General features: G+C 39.9%; 1 protein-coding gene across 1 annotated transcript in view; it reads left to right on the plus strand.

Annotated features, from left to right (window-relative positions):
- The first annotated feature begins 5,503 nt into the window (after positions 1–5,503).
- Positions 5,504–16,640, plus strand: part of TMEM45A (transmembrane protein 45A) — a 63,083-nt gene continuing 51,946 nt past the window's right edge. Inside the window, exon 1 of the mRNA XM_032852045.1 lies at positions 5,504–5,842. The gene's annotated coding sequence lies outside the window, so the exon portion shown is untranslated. The remainder of the gene's footprint in view (positions 5,843–16,640) is intronic.

Below are 16,640 nucleotides of genomic sequence, written 5' to 3' on the forward strand. Positions count from 1 at the left end.
CCAGGTTCTGATTTTTTTGGGAGGGGACCCAAACTAAGACACATTACTGGAAATAGTACTGGAACCCTGATAATTAGGATGGGCCTCTAGAAGTAGATCACTTACTGGTGAGATGACAACAAGGATCCCATTGCTGTGGAGAAGGTGCAGGGATAATCTCTGACCTGGTGTAGCATCACAGTTAAACAAATTCTTTCTCTTCATGCATTGGGATGAAGTATAAGTGGAAGAGGAAACACTGGATTACACCATAGGGTCAGCACTTGCACAGTATTAGATTAGATTATATGAATTATAGAGTTGACAGGCTCTTGTTGGTTGCCTTGAAAAACTCAAAGAAGGGAATGACAGGCTCAGTTCAACTGGCTATAAACTTGATCTAGGCTGTAGAAGCAGGAAGACCTCCAAAGGCGGTGTTTAAAGGGACAGTCATCACTTGCAGGGATCCGTACATGGTGATGAAAATCAGAAGCCCAGGATTTAGTAGAAGACTTAATAGACCTGTGAAGGAAACTGAATAAGTAGTCTTGATATGGCTCCTGTGCTAAAACCAGAGCCCTGACTGAGAAGTGAGTATCCGAGGATATATTTATGATTGTACAGACTGCCTTGGCCCATGAGGAGACAGACTGTCATCCTTAATAATCCGGATATGAACGCCTTTGAGGAACAATATCATTTTAGTTAGAGTAATTTGGGGCCATTTTTTTCTAATTGGATGATTGCCATCATAGAAGAAGATTCCAGCAAGTTCCGCATAAGTAATGAGTCATTTATTCCTCCAGGAAGCATCTTCAAGTAACTAAGGATAGTCTCAGTTCTGAGAGATCTTCTTCTTGGTCCGAGAGTTACATGATCTGCTGGTGGTGTTTGTTTAAACACTTATAGGTCTCTTGCCATAATTCCTAAGGTGCAACTCACTGTGTTTTGGGGAGGGAGGTAAGTTAGTGCCTGGCCTTCACTTCAAGAAATACACTCTTGGAGATGCACACAGTGTCCCTGGAAAGACCATGGTTGTTGATAATTTCTGGAGAGTATCAACTCAGGGGAGTTTGCATCAGTGTGGGGTAGGAGGCATAGATTGACAGTGCCTCCAACGTGGCCTCCTAGCCAGGAGCTGTTAGGCCTTAGGGATAGTTGAAGCTAGTCCCTAGTTTGGAAAGACTAGCCAAGGGTAGTCCACCCTGTCCTGTTTGTCTATGTCACTAGCTCATGGGATGACTGAGAATGGGAATGAAGAAAATATTCAGAGGTGTTGACACGTGTTGTCAGGGAATGTGTAGGAGCTGGATTCACCCTTTGTTTCCAATAAACTTTATGGTGAGGTTAAGGGAACAGTTATTAAATTGTGGTCAGGGCTGTTTGACAGCAAATGACGTACCCACTGTGTCATCTAAGATGCTTGCAACAGTTTAGGAGAGTTGTGTCACAGCATTTTCCTTGAGGAGACAGCCCCCAGCAGAAGTTCTGGAAGACAATGTATGATTAACGTTCCCATCTACTCCTCCCTATGTCCCAGGGTTTATGATGTCCTTCTCTAGGGTTGTTGCTGTCCTTTTGTCTCTACAAAGTCAGTGTGTCCCTTCCAGTAGCTATAACCTCACCTCTTTCCTAATCATACCCTCTTCATACCCACATCTTTTGTCTAGATGGTCAGGTGCAAGAAGGAAAAACACATCTTAATAATATTAACTTACAGAGAGATCCCTTATGTCCTCCATTTGGGCCTGCATGGGAGACTCAGTGAGCACTGTATTCAACCAAGTGTTCATTATTCTTATGATCTAGGACCATGTCAATCCAACAAGAGAAAGCAGGTGGCTGAACCAGAATGAAATTTGAATCCGCCAGGCCCTCTTTTGGCCAGTCTGCACCTGGAAGCTATACCAACCTAGATGGCCTAGTGTTGCCATTAAGGGAAAGAGTGAAACATTCGTGCCCAAGAATGGCCAGGGCAGACTTCTGAATATTCAAAATACTTCTGTATCACCCTCCACCCCTTCCATCCCAAACATGACCCAGGAAATGGTTGAGAGGATACTATCCCTTACTGGAGAGAGCTGCATTTTTGCTCAGTGACCAAACTGTTTCACTAGGTTGACCAGAAGGAGGTGAGGGAGGTAAAGTCAAAAATATTTTTTTAATTAAGCTTTTTATTTTGTGATCATTGTAGATGCACATACAGTTATAAGATATAATACAGAGAAAGCTCATGTACCATTTGCAGTTTTCCTCAATGGTAACATTTTGTGAAATTATAGCACAATATGCCATGGATACAGTCAAGCTACAGAACATACCCATCACCACAGGATCCCTCAAGTTGCCTTTTAATAGCCATACTCATTTCCATCCCCAACCCCACTTCCCACCTCCTTAACCCCTGACAATCATGAAGCTGTTCTCCCTTTCTATAATTTTGTCATTGTAAAGGATGTTATAGAAAAAAAGTCACAACATATATATGGAAAACACCTAGCCTTTTACATTAAGTGTAATATTAGCAATAGGTTTTTTTTTTTTTTTGTGGGACAAATTGTGGACATTCCTCTCTATTTCTCTGTTTCTGAGCATTTTTATGGTACTGAATTTTGTGACATGTTTGTTCTGTATTCACTGATATATCTGTGTGATTTTTAGGCTTCTTCTTTAGGCCATTAATATCATGGATTACACTGATTGAATATTAAATAAGCCTTCCATCCTTGGGAAAAAACCCACTTGGTCATGGTGTATAGTTAGTTATGTTTATATATTGCTGCATTCTGTTTGCTAACATTTTAAGGATTTTCGTATCTATGTTCATGAGGGAAATTTGTCTGTAGTTTTCCAAGTCTGAGACAATGAGACAAAAAGAAAACCCAGGGAACTCACCATCATGTCATTCCTTGGGTCCCTAGATTATTAGCTTGTCTACCTGCTTTTTGCAAACTTTCAAAGTCTTCATATGCTTATATATACAAGCATACCTTGGAGATATTGCTGGTTCAGTTCCAGACCACTGCAATAAAGTGAATATTGCAATAAAGTGAGTCAAATGAATCTTTTGGTTTCCCAGTGCATATAAAAGTTATATTTACACTATATTATAGTCTATTAACTACTAAATAACATTATGTCTAAAAAATGATGTACATGCCTTAATTTAAAAGTTCTTTGTTGCTAAAAAATGCTACCTTCTGAGCTTTCAACAAGTCATAATCACTGATCACAGATCACCATAACAAATATAATAATGAAAAAGTTTGAAATATTTTGAGAGTTACCAAAATGTGACCTGGAGACAAAGAGTGAACAAATGCCATTTGAAAAAATGGCACCACTAGGCTTGCTCAACACAGGCTTGCCACAACTTCAATTTGAAAAAAACAAAAACGAAACAACAAAACCCAAAAAACCAAAACCCACAATATCTGAGAAGCACAACAAAGCAAAACACAATAAAACAAGGTGTTCCAGATATTAAGTCAGGATTTTTAGTTGTACTAGCAGGGCAAATTTAGAAAATTATGTCTACTCCATTTTCTTACAAGTAGAATTTCCCAGGAATCTTTTTTTTCAGTAGACTTTTGAGGAAACTGTTCCAATGGTTAATATCAAATTCTTGTCAGTGGTAATGAGTGTGGAAGGTTGATCATATATACCTTGACCATCAGTCCACTGTTGAGTGGCTTTTTAGATTAAAAAGTGAACTATCACCAGATTACAAATGTTCCAGAAAGCCACACTCATGACTAATTTCATTGGCCAACTCTCCTTTGTGGATTTCCATGACTCCCAGATGGATAGAATATTGTTAATCTACTCAAATATTTTTTTTTACTTGGTGAGCAGGGTCCTAAATTTTTGGAGAGTTTGTGGAGGTGTGATTACATAGTAATCAGGTACCTAGACTACGGTGTCTGATTAATCCACGGTCTCAGACTGACTTTAAGGTGGTTTCCCCCCCTCCCCCATGATCTTCACCTCCTGGCTTTTAGGAACTGCAGAGCTAGACTCTAGAAAGTAAGGGTAGCTGTTAGGTGACATCCAAAAAAAACCTGGAGAACTCATCCCTGTAACTGCAAAGAAATGATTGCTGCTAACAGCCTAAGGGAGCTCAGAAGCAGATACTTTTCCAGTTGAACCTTCAGATGAGAATGCAGCCTGTCAGACATCTTGATTGCAACCTTGTGAGACTCTAAGCAGAAGATCCAATTAAGCAATGCCTGGGCTCCCGACCCTTAGAAAATGTGAAATAATAAATGTGTGGTGTTTCAGGCTACTAAATTTGTGGTAATCTGTTACACAACAATAGGTAACAAATTTAACAACCATGAGAACATTATCTGTGTAGTGAAATCTTTGGACATCAGAAGGTAGAGGCATGCACTCAATAAATTCTGATCCCCTCCTCCCCTCCCTGACAAATGGCAGGTAAGATCATAATGGTAATTCCCCATGATGCAGTACCACAAACATAATTTGGAGACCTTGGTAGCATGCTAGAATAGGCTTCTCTGCATCTTGGTAGTCTCATCTGAAAATGGAGATAATTATAGCATTGACTTGATAAGATGGTAGTAAGAATTATATATGATAATGTGAGTAAAGCAGTTTAGTACAAGGCTTGGGACATTTCATGGTGTGTGGCCCAAATGAATGATGCTCTTGGCATCTTAATGACTTAGAGAGGTCACATCTCTATCATGTCCTTACATTATAATTGCAATTGATTTGCAGACCACCCCTCTCCACCCCAGCTAATCAACCAATGATTTCCCCATGATCAAAGTATCCTTTTGTGCAGTTCTATCTTAATTCTCACAGATAAAGCAATATTTCCCATTTTTCCACAACTACCAACACCCATCAAAAAACTCCAAGCCAACCAAGTCTTCCAAAGCACTCCTGTAACCACCACTGGGCTTCCCCGCGGAAACAGCCACCTTCCCGGCTAATAATGACTTCATTGAAGGATTCATTAAAAATTTTTTCCCCAACAAAAGAATACTGTCCCCAAGAAACAGTCTCTTGAATTTTATTATTGGCTCTCCAGAGAAAGCGGCAAGAGTGAAGTCCTCAGGCGTGGCCTGAACGCCTTTTGGGGGCGTGGGCATCCCGGGGCCCCAGTCCCTTCCACTCGGAAATGCAGGGGCTTCAAGCCAACTCTGGCGTGCCTTAATTTCATCCCAAGAACAGACTGCAATCGTCATGTTTAAACAAACCAGCCGTTATAACGGCCTAAAAGCATGGGTATAACGGGGGCCAGGGCAGGGGTAAAGTCGGGGTGCGCAGGAGCCCGCCTCGATCCCGGGCCCCTCCCGGGCCCGCTGCCGCTACTGAGTGCCACATCAGCGCCCGCGCTGCACTTCCAGGTTCTTTTCGAGGATGGAGCGAACTAGCCCGCCGGGCGGGGGCGGGCCGAAACACTCGAGAGTGGCGGGCTGGCTGACCAATAGGAGGCCATCGAGGAGTCGCGGCCACCAATGAGCTGGAGCTTCGGGTAGTCGGCCCGCCGAGGTTCGTGCCCCGCGGGGGAACCAGATGAAGCACATCTGGACAGCTGCGCTGGGGAACTGTGCGGCCCCCTCGCGGGCCCGACGTCAGCTGGGCACGTCCCCCACGTTCTCTCCTGCTAGCCACTTATTATTATTCCTATTCCCAAAGAAGCAACCGAGGATCCAAGCTTAAACTTTTCTCCTCCGCTGAGACGGGGCCAGATCCCATCCAGCACACAGTTTAATTTTCATGGGGCTCTGGGATCAAAAGAACAGAAACAGCAACAACAAAAGCCCAGCCGCGGTCTGATTTAAAACAGGCAAAGTGAGAAAAGTAGTGTTGAGTAAACAGACTAAGTTGGGTAAGTTCTGGAGACGTGCTGGATATCTTATTTCTCCCGCTGTGATCTCTCTCTCCTGCGTCTTTTTGCTGTTCTCATTATCTACTCTTCATCAGGGAGATGAGAAGATCGCTTGCTGCCACAAACTGCACATACCCCCGGCTTCCTTTCCTTCTGCTTTGCTAACAATTTAATTTCATTTTTTTGGTTACGTGTGTGTTATTTTCAAAAATTTCCTGGGAACAGAAATTTAACTGGCATCCCGTTGTAAGCCTCTCCAAATCTCAAAGTGGAATCTACTGAAAAATTTATTTTCCTATTTCTTTCTGTGGGAAAAGAATATATATTTGTAAAGCTGAAATCTTTATCCACCCCCACCTTCCCTGTTTGGATACAAGATTGAGAAAGTTACCAGACTTATTCTGAATTAACAAAACTTTTGCTTCTGTTAATAAGATGTTTAATATTAACTTACATTCTGAATTCTATAGGTAACTGCTGTTTCACATACATGTGAATGTGGTTGTAACGAAATACATCTTTTCTAGGTTCTCTTATCCATAGTAGGGGGCCAAAATCCTTTACTATTGGTCAAAAGCTCATTAAATATGTGACAGACAATTGTGTGTGTCGATAACTTAAAATTGTATGTTAATCCCTTAATTCTATCAAAGTAATATTTAGAGTGATAATTAGATGTGTATACTTGCAGATAATTGTGACACATATTTCAGAATTTAGAAAAGGAAATGATGGCAAATGTTGAGCTAGGTGAATGGCCTGAGGTTCATTCCATTCAAAATATCTATAATTTGTTTAAACAATGTTTTGGATTTGAGACATTGTCATATATTATTTATTGTCATGGCAGATCTAACCAAAACTGATGTGTAATTTCTGGTTCAGAAGCAATGGGTGGAGATTTAGTGCCATAATTGCCAAGTTGCAGTGTTTTTGAGTCAGAACGGTGGTTCAAACAGTGGATGGAACAGTTGAAGTGGTTTTCAGGGATGCAGGGTTAGAAGGAACAGAGTTGCAGAGAAACAATAGAAAGAGCCTGTTGGCTTGGTTCAACTCACAACCCCACTGTTTGAACCTTGGGTAAGTTACTCAGACCATCTGTGCCTCAGTTTCCTCCTCTGTAATGTGGAGATATTATTATCTACCTACCTCATGGGTTGTCTCAAGGACTAAGGGCGTTAACATAGGTTAAACAATAGTTCTGACACATTGTAAGTCTTTTCTGTTGTACTCTCCTTTCCTTCCTTCTCCGCTTCCTCAGCTTCATGTCAGGTTCTCAGCTACCATTCTGACCCCCCAGATTAGCAACTAGCATTTACTGAGTGCTGACTTCTTATTAATAATGCACTATATAAGGCTGTAAAGGAGAGAGAGTCTTGAGAGGAGAGTAGAATTTATCAGGTGCCAGAGAGAGAGCTAGAAGATTCTGGGAGTGCAAAGAATGGAAAGAGGACTTCTTGTTGTAGGGTGGATTCATAGAAGATTGGTTTTCTGGGAAGGGATTTTGCCAAACAGGTTTGGTTGAAAGTAAAGGGTTCATGGAACAGCAGGTGGCAGGCATTCTAGGAGAAAGGGGAAACATGGACAAAGCACCAAGGCTGGAAAATATGGGTCTATCCTTGGGGACAATGGGTTGTGATGCAAGATAATCTGTGAAAGGTGCATGGATGGAAGGGTTGGACAGGTGGGAGAAGCAGGAGAGGACAGTATGGAGAGGCTGGTGCAGAAGGGGAGGCTTGGGATGTAGAAGGGTGGGGGATGGTAAGCTGAAATGGCAGCAGTTATATGGTGGAAGTGTTTCTGGAACAATCTCTTTCTGGGGTCCTGTCTCCACCTCTTGCCCAGCATGTGCTCCTTGTCCACTCCACTACTTCTGTGACCTCTCTTCAGGGCCGGCAGGCTGTGTGGTTAGGACTGAGCAATGAGCCTGGGCCGTTCCTTTTAGACTCCGTGGTGTTTGTCTGGAAGCTCTGTTGATGTAGTCTGCTATTCCGGGCTATTATTCCTGACACTTTTTAGAGATAGGCCTTGCCCTAAAGTCTTTGGTATGGATGTGATTGTTCCATCTCTCCTGTTCTCCCATAGACACTGTGTCTGCAGAGCAGCTCTTTCTCCCCCTGCTGAGAGAATCATCTCTTCATGCATTAATACTTGTAACTTTGTAGTTCACAGTTATGGAAGTAGGTAAGACCTGTCAGGTAAACCTACATGCATCAGGCTGGCACTCTCCTGCTTTCTCTTCCTTGAGGGCATTGTGCTGGGGCAGAGAGAACCTGAGTTCTGGCCCTGGCGCTGCTGCTGACCACATGTGTGACCTCGGGCAAGACATGGAGCCATTATGCCCTTCTTTGTGCTGTCATTTGTAAAATTATCTCTAAGGTTCTAGCTCTCTTGGATGATCTTTTTTTCTTCTCTCCTCATTTCTGGGACAGTCTGTTGTTTGCAGATGGCTCTTTAAGACATCCGTGGCTAACATTTCTTGGCCACTTAGTACATGGCAAATTTTATTCTGAGGCCTTAATGTACTTTAGCTCATGTAATCCTCTTACCTGTTGACTGAGGAGACAGAGGCACAGGCATCTTAAGAGACTTGCCCAAGGTCACACAGTGAACAAATGGCAAGTACACAGCCAGTCTAGAGCCAACTCTAGAGCCCAAGCCTTAACTACTAGGCTACACTCTACTCTTGCTTGTTATGATGATAGTCAAGAAGTCCATGGGAGTAGGATCATGGGAAGGGAAGGGAACATTTGAAGAATTGAGCTGGTAAAATTTCCCTGGAGGGTCCAGAATATCAACATGAATCATGTTTATGGGATATACTGTGTTTGGAGACAGAAGACATTTTGCTCATTCATTAGATGGGGCACATTGCAGGCCAGCACTCTGTCTTTTCATCTTGTTTGAACAAAACCCACCTTAATACCCAGACGTATGGTAGATACTCAGTAAATATCAGCCAAATGATTATCCTTTTTGAAAACAAAGTGTTTAAGAGTCAGAAGCAATGGTTTCCCCTTTATTTACTTGGTTTCTTCTCTTTTTACTACTCTCCTCAGAGGGTGCTTTGTTACTGGTTTGGTCTATATCCTTTCAGTCCTTCTGTAAGGGTCTACTCACAGGTATAGATCTAATAAAATGGGACCATTTGAAAATAAAAATGGGACCACAATTCTTTTAGTTGAAATATAATTCACATACAGTGTTATGTTAATTTCAGGTGTAAAATAATTCAACAATTCTATACATTAGTCAGTGCTAATCACAGTAAGTGTGCTCTTAGTCTTCTTTATCTACCTCACCCCTCCCCCATCCATGTCCATTCAGGCAACCACCAATTTGTTTTCTGTATTTAAGAGTCTATTCTTTTGTTTGACTCCTTATATTTTGTTCATTTGTTTTGTTTCTTAAATTCTACATATGAGTGAAATGACATAGTATTTGTAACAATATTGGTTCCTCCAATCCATGAGCATGGAATAGTTTCCCACTTGTTTGTGTCTTCTTCAGTTTCTTTCATCAGTATTTGATATTTTGCAGTACAGATGTTTCACCTCTTTGGTTAAGTTTACTCCTGGGTATTTTATTCTTTTTAATGCAATTATAATTAGAGTTGTTTTCTTAATTAATTTCTTAATTTCTCTTTCTGCTGCTTCATTATTAGTATATAGAAACGCAACAGGTTTCTGTATATTAATTTTGTATCCTGCAATTTTACTGAATTTCTTTATAAATTCTAGTAGTTTTTTGGTGGAGTCTTTAGGGTTTTCTATATAGGGTATCATGTCGTCTATAAAAAGTGAAAGTTTTACTTCTTCCTTACCAATTTGGGTGCCTTTTATTTCTTTTTCTTGTCTGATTGCTGGGGCTTCTGGTACTATGTTGAATTGAAGTACCAAGAGTGGGGCACTTGGGTGGCTGAATTGTTAAGTGTCTGTCTTTGGCTCAGGTCATGATCCCGGAGTCCTGGGATTGAGCCTCACATCGGGCTCCCTGCTCAGGGGGAAGCCTGCTTCTTCCTATCCCATCCCCCCTGCTTGTGTTCCCTCACTCACTGTCTCTCTCTCTCTGTCAAATAGATAAATAAAATCTTTTAAAAATACCAGGAATGGATAACCTTATTTTATTCATGAAAATGGTGGAAAAGCTCTGTTTTTCATCATTGAAAATATTGTGGTTTAGAACCACAACATATTTATTAAAAAAAAAAATAAAGAATCTGAAATGTTTTAAGGCTTGTGGAAAAATGGGGCAGGTGTCAGGTAAATATTCTACTTCTATTTTTTGGGCATCAAAGTTTATTCTCTTATTCCTGGAGATGCTGTGGTTTTGGGATAAGAACTTCTCATGATGAAGATTGATGCAGGATTATTTTAGGTATCCCATTATACCTAGCCTGGATTTGACACCTTTTTGATACTTCATTTTTTAAGTCTTTATATTCTTTAAGCCTTGGATCAACTCTAAACTAGTATTTGAAAAATATTTTAATTTGCTTTTTACTTCATTATGTTAATGGAGACAGTCTTTTCAGTATAGCACTCTGACTGAGCACATAGACTTTGGAGTCAGACTGTGAGGGTTTCAATCCCAGATCTGCTTCTTACTAGTGTACCTTGAATAAGTCACTTTCTCTAGGAGGATTTATTATGTTGCATTTATTATTATAAAGTGGGAGATAACAATAGACATTAAATGAGAAAAATCCATATAAAGAATTTAGCATAGTATCTGGCTCATAATAAAGCCTAAGCATATAAGCAATTTATTGTTTATTGTGGTAAAAAACATAAAATTGGCCATTTTAACCATTTTTAAATGTGTAGTTCAATGGCATTAAATACATTCACATTGTTGTGCAGAATCACATCTATCTCCAGAACTTTCTTACCAAAATGAAACTCCATAGTCATTAAACAATGCCTGTTACCTTCTCTGACTGGCAACCACCATTATACTGTCTTTAGGAATTTGATTACCCTATGTACCTCATATAAATGGAATTATACAATGTTTGTCCTATTTCACTTAGCATAATGTCTTCAAGGTTCATCCACATTATAGAAGGTATTTTTAAGGTTGAATAATTTTCCATTATATGTGTATATCACATTTTGTTTATCCATTCATTGGTTGAAAGACATTTGAGTTGTTTCCATCTGTGATGGCTAATTTTTTGCATCAGCTTGGTTAGGCCACACTAACCAAATAAAGCAAAGCTTATTCTAGATGTTTCTGAGAAGGTATTTTTTAGATGAGATTAACATTTAGATTAGTAGACTTGAGTAAAGTAGATAGGTCTCCATTATGTGGATGGGGCTAGTCTAATCAATTGAAGGCCCTTATAGAAAAAGACTTCCCTCCTTTTGACAACAGAGAGTTTTGTCAGCACACAGCCTTTGGACTTAAATGGCAACATCATCTCTTCCTTGAGTTTCTAGCCTGCTGGCTTATCCTGAAGATTTTAGACTTGCCAGCCTCCATAATCATGTTAGCCAATTCCTAAAATAAGTCCCTCTCTCTATATCATATAGCTATAGATTTAGCTATATATAGAGAGTAGACATAGACATGTAGTTGTGCAGATATAGACAGATATCCTATTGATTCTATTTCTTTGAAGAACCTTAACCAATATGGCATCTTTTAATTATTATAAATAGTGCTGCTCCGAACATCGGTGTACAGTTATCTGTTGGAATTCCTGCTTTCAGTTCTTTTGGGTATAAACCTAGAAGTGGAATTGTAGGATAAAAAAGGTAATTCTTATAGGAATAAAAAAATGCTCAGTGCCAAACAAAGTAAAATTCACAATGTCTGGCACCCTAAAATAGTGAAGCAGTTGTGTCTAAAATGGGAATAAATACACTCTCCCTGACTGTCCTGGAGGTGTACTTACAAGCACATATTTGTACTATTAAAAAGTCAAACATTTGAGGTCTTCACTATGGTAACATTTTGTATGTAATAAGCCAGAGTTTGCCAAACCGTGGTCTGTATTGATTTTACCTTGGCTTCTGAGATAAAAGTTCTTCTTCAATGACTATTATTGTTTTTTAAGATTCTTTTTCTGTGCTTGATAACACCAGCCTCCACATTGGATTATGGTGAGGTGAACTCAGCTAAGAGTTATACTGGCCAAATGCATCATGCATCCTAAGGGCTGGAGCAAGGAGTAGAGGATAATGGGTGGGGGATGAGATGAAGCTAATTTGTTGAGGCTAATGGATGACTCAGAATTGAAGGCCTCATGGAGAGAAGCAAGTGCCAAAACAGGGCTGCCAAGATCTGCTGATAGGTCTAAGGGGTTTGACTAAGCCAGAATCTAGAACCAGAAGCCTTTGAAACCCAACAGAGGCACATGGGGAATGAATTCACAAAGTCCAGTTGAAACTATGACTGAAGTTGAAAGGGCAGGGCTTGATTTCATTACTAGAGATAGGAGGCTGGGTCAGAGAAGGATGCCCTGGAGTCAGGCATGGGCTTAAAACTCTAGAGGTTCATACCTTAGGTCTGGGCTTTGAGCCTGGGCTGTCTCTTCTCCCTCTGAGAATTGGACATTTTCTCTGTTTCTCTGCTCCACTGCTTCCTTGAAGTCCAGTCCGACACCCCATCTGGATATTTCTGCATAGATTCTTTGCTGCTAGAACAAACAAATTTTCCTTTTTTAAAAAATTTGGACTTGTATTGCATGGAGCACTGAGTGTGATGCATAAACAATGAATCTTGGAACACTGAAAAAATAAAATAAAGTTAAAAAAAAGACAAAGAAATGGTGAACAAAAAAAAATTGAGCGTAGTTGACATGAAATGTTACATTAGTTTCAGGTGTACAACTTAGTGACTTGACAAGTTTATAGAATAAAATGAGTTTTCTTCAGTTTGGCTGGTGCTGAGCTCCTTATCATTCCTTCCCACTTTGTCTATGCAGATATATTGTTGCTTCATACAACTTACACATATCTCAGATGCTGGGAAACTCTGTTTTTCCATTTGTTGTAGCCCAGATCATTTACTGGGAAAGCTCCTACTTAAGATGACAACAGGATATTATTACTATCATGTAGAGATCTTACTTTCTTTGGAGGATAGGGACTAAAAGCTCAGTCTTTGGGAAAACTGGAAGTCAGTTTGTCTTTTAAGTGAGAGGTACCAACGTCACTTTTTCATCTAGAAAGGAAGCTTTCAGTCAGAAGTTTTAGAAAACTTTAATTTTAGCGATGACCATACTAATGATTAGGATGTAGGGATGGATTATGGTCAGTATTCCCATGTCACTGTGATGGTTCTTATAGCAGAAATGATTCATTTGCATTACTTAACAATAATAACAGCAGGAAGAACAGCCACACTAGATGATAGGTGAAGTCCATTTTCCACTTTAATTTCCACCAAATCAGCATTGTTTGAAGGAGATTCTGTTCCTCTCATTTTTTCCATTGAGAAAGAGAGAGACTCAGAAAAGTTGAAGAGATCATGGGTGAGAGCCTTCTGCCTCTATCTGATGAGCTCAGGACTCTACAGCACCTTCTGTACTCCCATGCATATCAGAGGCCACTAGTCTGCCAGGAAGATGCAATTCAGGACGAAGACTTTGGTTCCTGGAGATAAATGTGTAAAAAGCTTGATAATATCTAATTGTTGTCTTATTGTGTTAAGTGTTGTTGGTTTTGCTTTTGGCATTATGTTAAATTATTTATGTTTCATGGTGGTAATGAGTAAGGGAGGGTGGGGTGAGTGGATGAAACTGGTTCTGCACCCTGATAGGTGTGACATTCTGTTTGTTTCTTGGATGGGAGTTGAGTTTTTCAGAAGAGAATAAACACACAAAAAGCATAGTCAGACCTGTAAATACAGAGAACAAACTGATGGTTCCCTATTGGGGGGGGGTGAGGGAGTGGGCAAAATGAGTGAAAGGGAGTGTGATACAGGGTTCCAGTTATGGAAAGAATAAATCATGGGACTAAAAGGCGCAGTATTGGGAATATAATCAATGGTACTGTGATAGTATTGTAAGGTGGTGTATTGATAGTATTGTATGGTGGCTACACTTGTGGTGAACATAGCATAATGTATAAACTGTGTTGTACACCTGAAGCTGATATAGCATTGTGTGTTAACTACATTCAAATAAAAATAATTTTTAAAAAGTTTGGGGCTATCACTGAAAAAGCATCCACTACTACCTTCAGAGAGCACAGTCCTACATTTTATGAAAAACAGCTTTGACTCTTACTGAGCCCACTTAACGCTTCTGAATTTTCCTTTTGGTACATTATCAATTACTGCTTGTGCTGAATCATAAAGCATATTTCCAGATTTGGAAATGGACTGTTGTTAATGAGGAACTTGTTAAGGCCTGAAAAAGTAAATTTTCAGGAAAGGCTGTGAGCTCAAAGGGTATCTTCTTTCCTCATTGTTTGGCACATCATCACTTCACTTTTCCATATTTCAGTTAACAAATGATGTTTAGAAATATCCTCTCCTCCACTATCCCCAAATAAAAGTTTGTCTTTTTGTCCTTTTCCTGTGGGTATGATTTGAGAAGGAATTCATTAAGGGCAGTTCTGAGTCCATATTGACTAAAAAAAGCAAGAAGAAAAGTGAACTTAAGACTAGCTAAGAAGCAGAAAGAGAAAAAAAAGTAGGAAAGCTCCTACTTAAGATGACAACAGGATATTATTACTATCATGTAGAGATCTTACTTTCTTTGGAGGATAGGGACTAAAAGCTCAGTCTTTGGGAAAACTGGAAGTCAGTTTGTCTTTTAAGTGAGAGGTACCAACGTCACTTTTTCATCTAGAAAGGAAGCTTTCAGTCAGAAGTTTTAGAAAACTTTAATTTTAGCGATGACCATACTAATGATTAGGATGTAGGGATGGATTATGGTCAGTCAGAACCAGTCTTCTCAAAAATTTTGTTGAAAATTTGCTTGAAGACTTACTCCCTTAGCCATAAAGTTGCGTCTTATATTTTTTTGTGATCAGTTCTTATGAAATCCAACCATTACTAAGCCGATGACCAAAGAGGACTCTTCCAACTTGATAAAGTAATCTATTCTCTAAACAAAATTATAGGAAATTTTCTACCAGCAAGCACTCAGATTTCTTACTGAGTCCACTCCTGCGAGATTTATCTTTCCAGATCAATCCAGTCGGAATGGAATAATACTTCGTGGGACTTTGAGCTTTCTAGAACACTCCATCCAGAAGGAATGATGCCTGAGAGCATGTAATTCAGCCACAGTTTCTCTCAGGTTTCTTTCCAGCACTCAGAGGACAAGTTCTTTTTCTGCAGTGCCCACTTTGTGGATGTGCAACCTCTGTAGTTTTACAGGGTTCCAGTTTTAGAGGGGCCCCATGCTTGTATTAATGCTCTGCTGTCACTATCTTGAAATTTTCAACAATTTATAAACAAGGGACTCCACATTTTCTTTTTGCTCTGGGCCCTACAAATCATATAGCTGGTTCTCTCTCTCAGCTTTTAGGGTCACTCAGGTGTAACAAGGTTGAGAAAATAAAATCAGAGGCCTGTTTCATCACTTTCTTCCAAGTTTATGTGTCCAGATGAGCACCTAATGAAACTGTTACTCATTCTCTTGTTTTTATTGATTGAATGTTAAATCTCCTTTAATAGGAGGTCTTAGGATCTTCTGCTTTTCTGGAACAATTTCTGTACTAATTTAGAGACTGGAGTTAAAAGGATGAGTCAGGTGTTGGCAACATGTGGTTACTTCCATCCTTTGAAAAGAAGTATTTTCTAAATCTCCTTGTTTTACGGGCTCTTGATAGCACAACTTGAATTTCACAGGTACATTCTACACGCACTATAGTGGGTCTTATTTTTAAAGCAAGAGCCAAGAAATATTCTTATTGGTTGGTGGGTCCAAATGCTCAAACTAGCAGCATGATTGTGAATATTCATTCCTGTTTTTTTTCTTAGTCTTCATAGATGCCCTTGGGTAGGAGTGGGTGTGAGCTAGTTGGTGGGTTGGCTCATGTAAGGGAAACAAAGTCATGGGTGGGCCTAATCCCTGTGGGAACCTTTTACATTTGCTGTGTTTATACACCAAACACCTAAGTTGGCTGGTTGAATAATTTTATAGAAATGATTAATCCAGAGGCAGACTTGGTGACAGTGGGAATAAATGAAAGTAAATACCTTGCAGGTTTTAGAGAAATACTTTGACAGTAAGTCAGTAGTGCCTCCCTGACTGTGAAGGACACATGTCTTCTGGTAAGTGAGAACATGCCCAATAGGTTGACAATCAGACTCACAAGTCTGATGATATTAATTGCAGGGTGTAATGGGCCAGGTTTCTGTAAGTTGGGTGGAGGTGGAGGCCACTGACAGTGTATACAATGCTTAGGGAGAAACAGGAGTGGGAGGAGAAAAAGAGATTTCTCTGGGGCTGTTGCAAGGCTGATGCTGGTGAAATATGCTTTTCTTTCTTGAGTATTAAGCAGCATCTGCCAGGATTGTTAGCTACAAACCGGCACATCTTTGGTTCTTACAACCCATGAGAGATTTGGATGAGGGTAGTGTGGTAAGTTTAACTGTTGTGTTTTCCTATTAGTTGTCTTTGGTGTGCACATGGGTGTGTGAAAGTGCGTAAAACTGACTGAAAGTTGTCCTATTTCAGCATACTGATTTTTTTATTCTGTTGGTAAATTTTCAGCATTAATTAAGAAACAAAGACTCAGTTTTAACTTCTTCTTTCTTATTCTTTCTGCTCCAATTCTAAGATGTTTGCTATACTGAGACTAAGTATGGTGAAGGACTAGGAAGGGATAATTGA

Source organism: Lontra canadensis, unplaced genomic scaffold (assembly GCF_010015895.1).
Source record: "Lontra canadensis isolate GAN:19392208 unplaced genomic scaffold, GSC_riverotter_1.0 scaffold6, whole genome shotgun sequence".
NCBI classification, from domain to species: Eukaryota; Metazoa; Chordata; class Mammalia; order Carnivora; family Mustelidae; genus Lontra; species Lontra canadensis.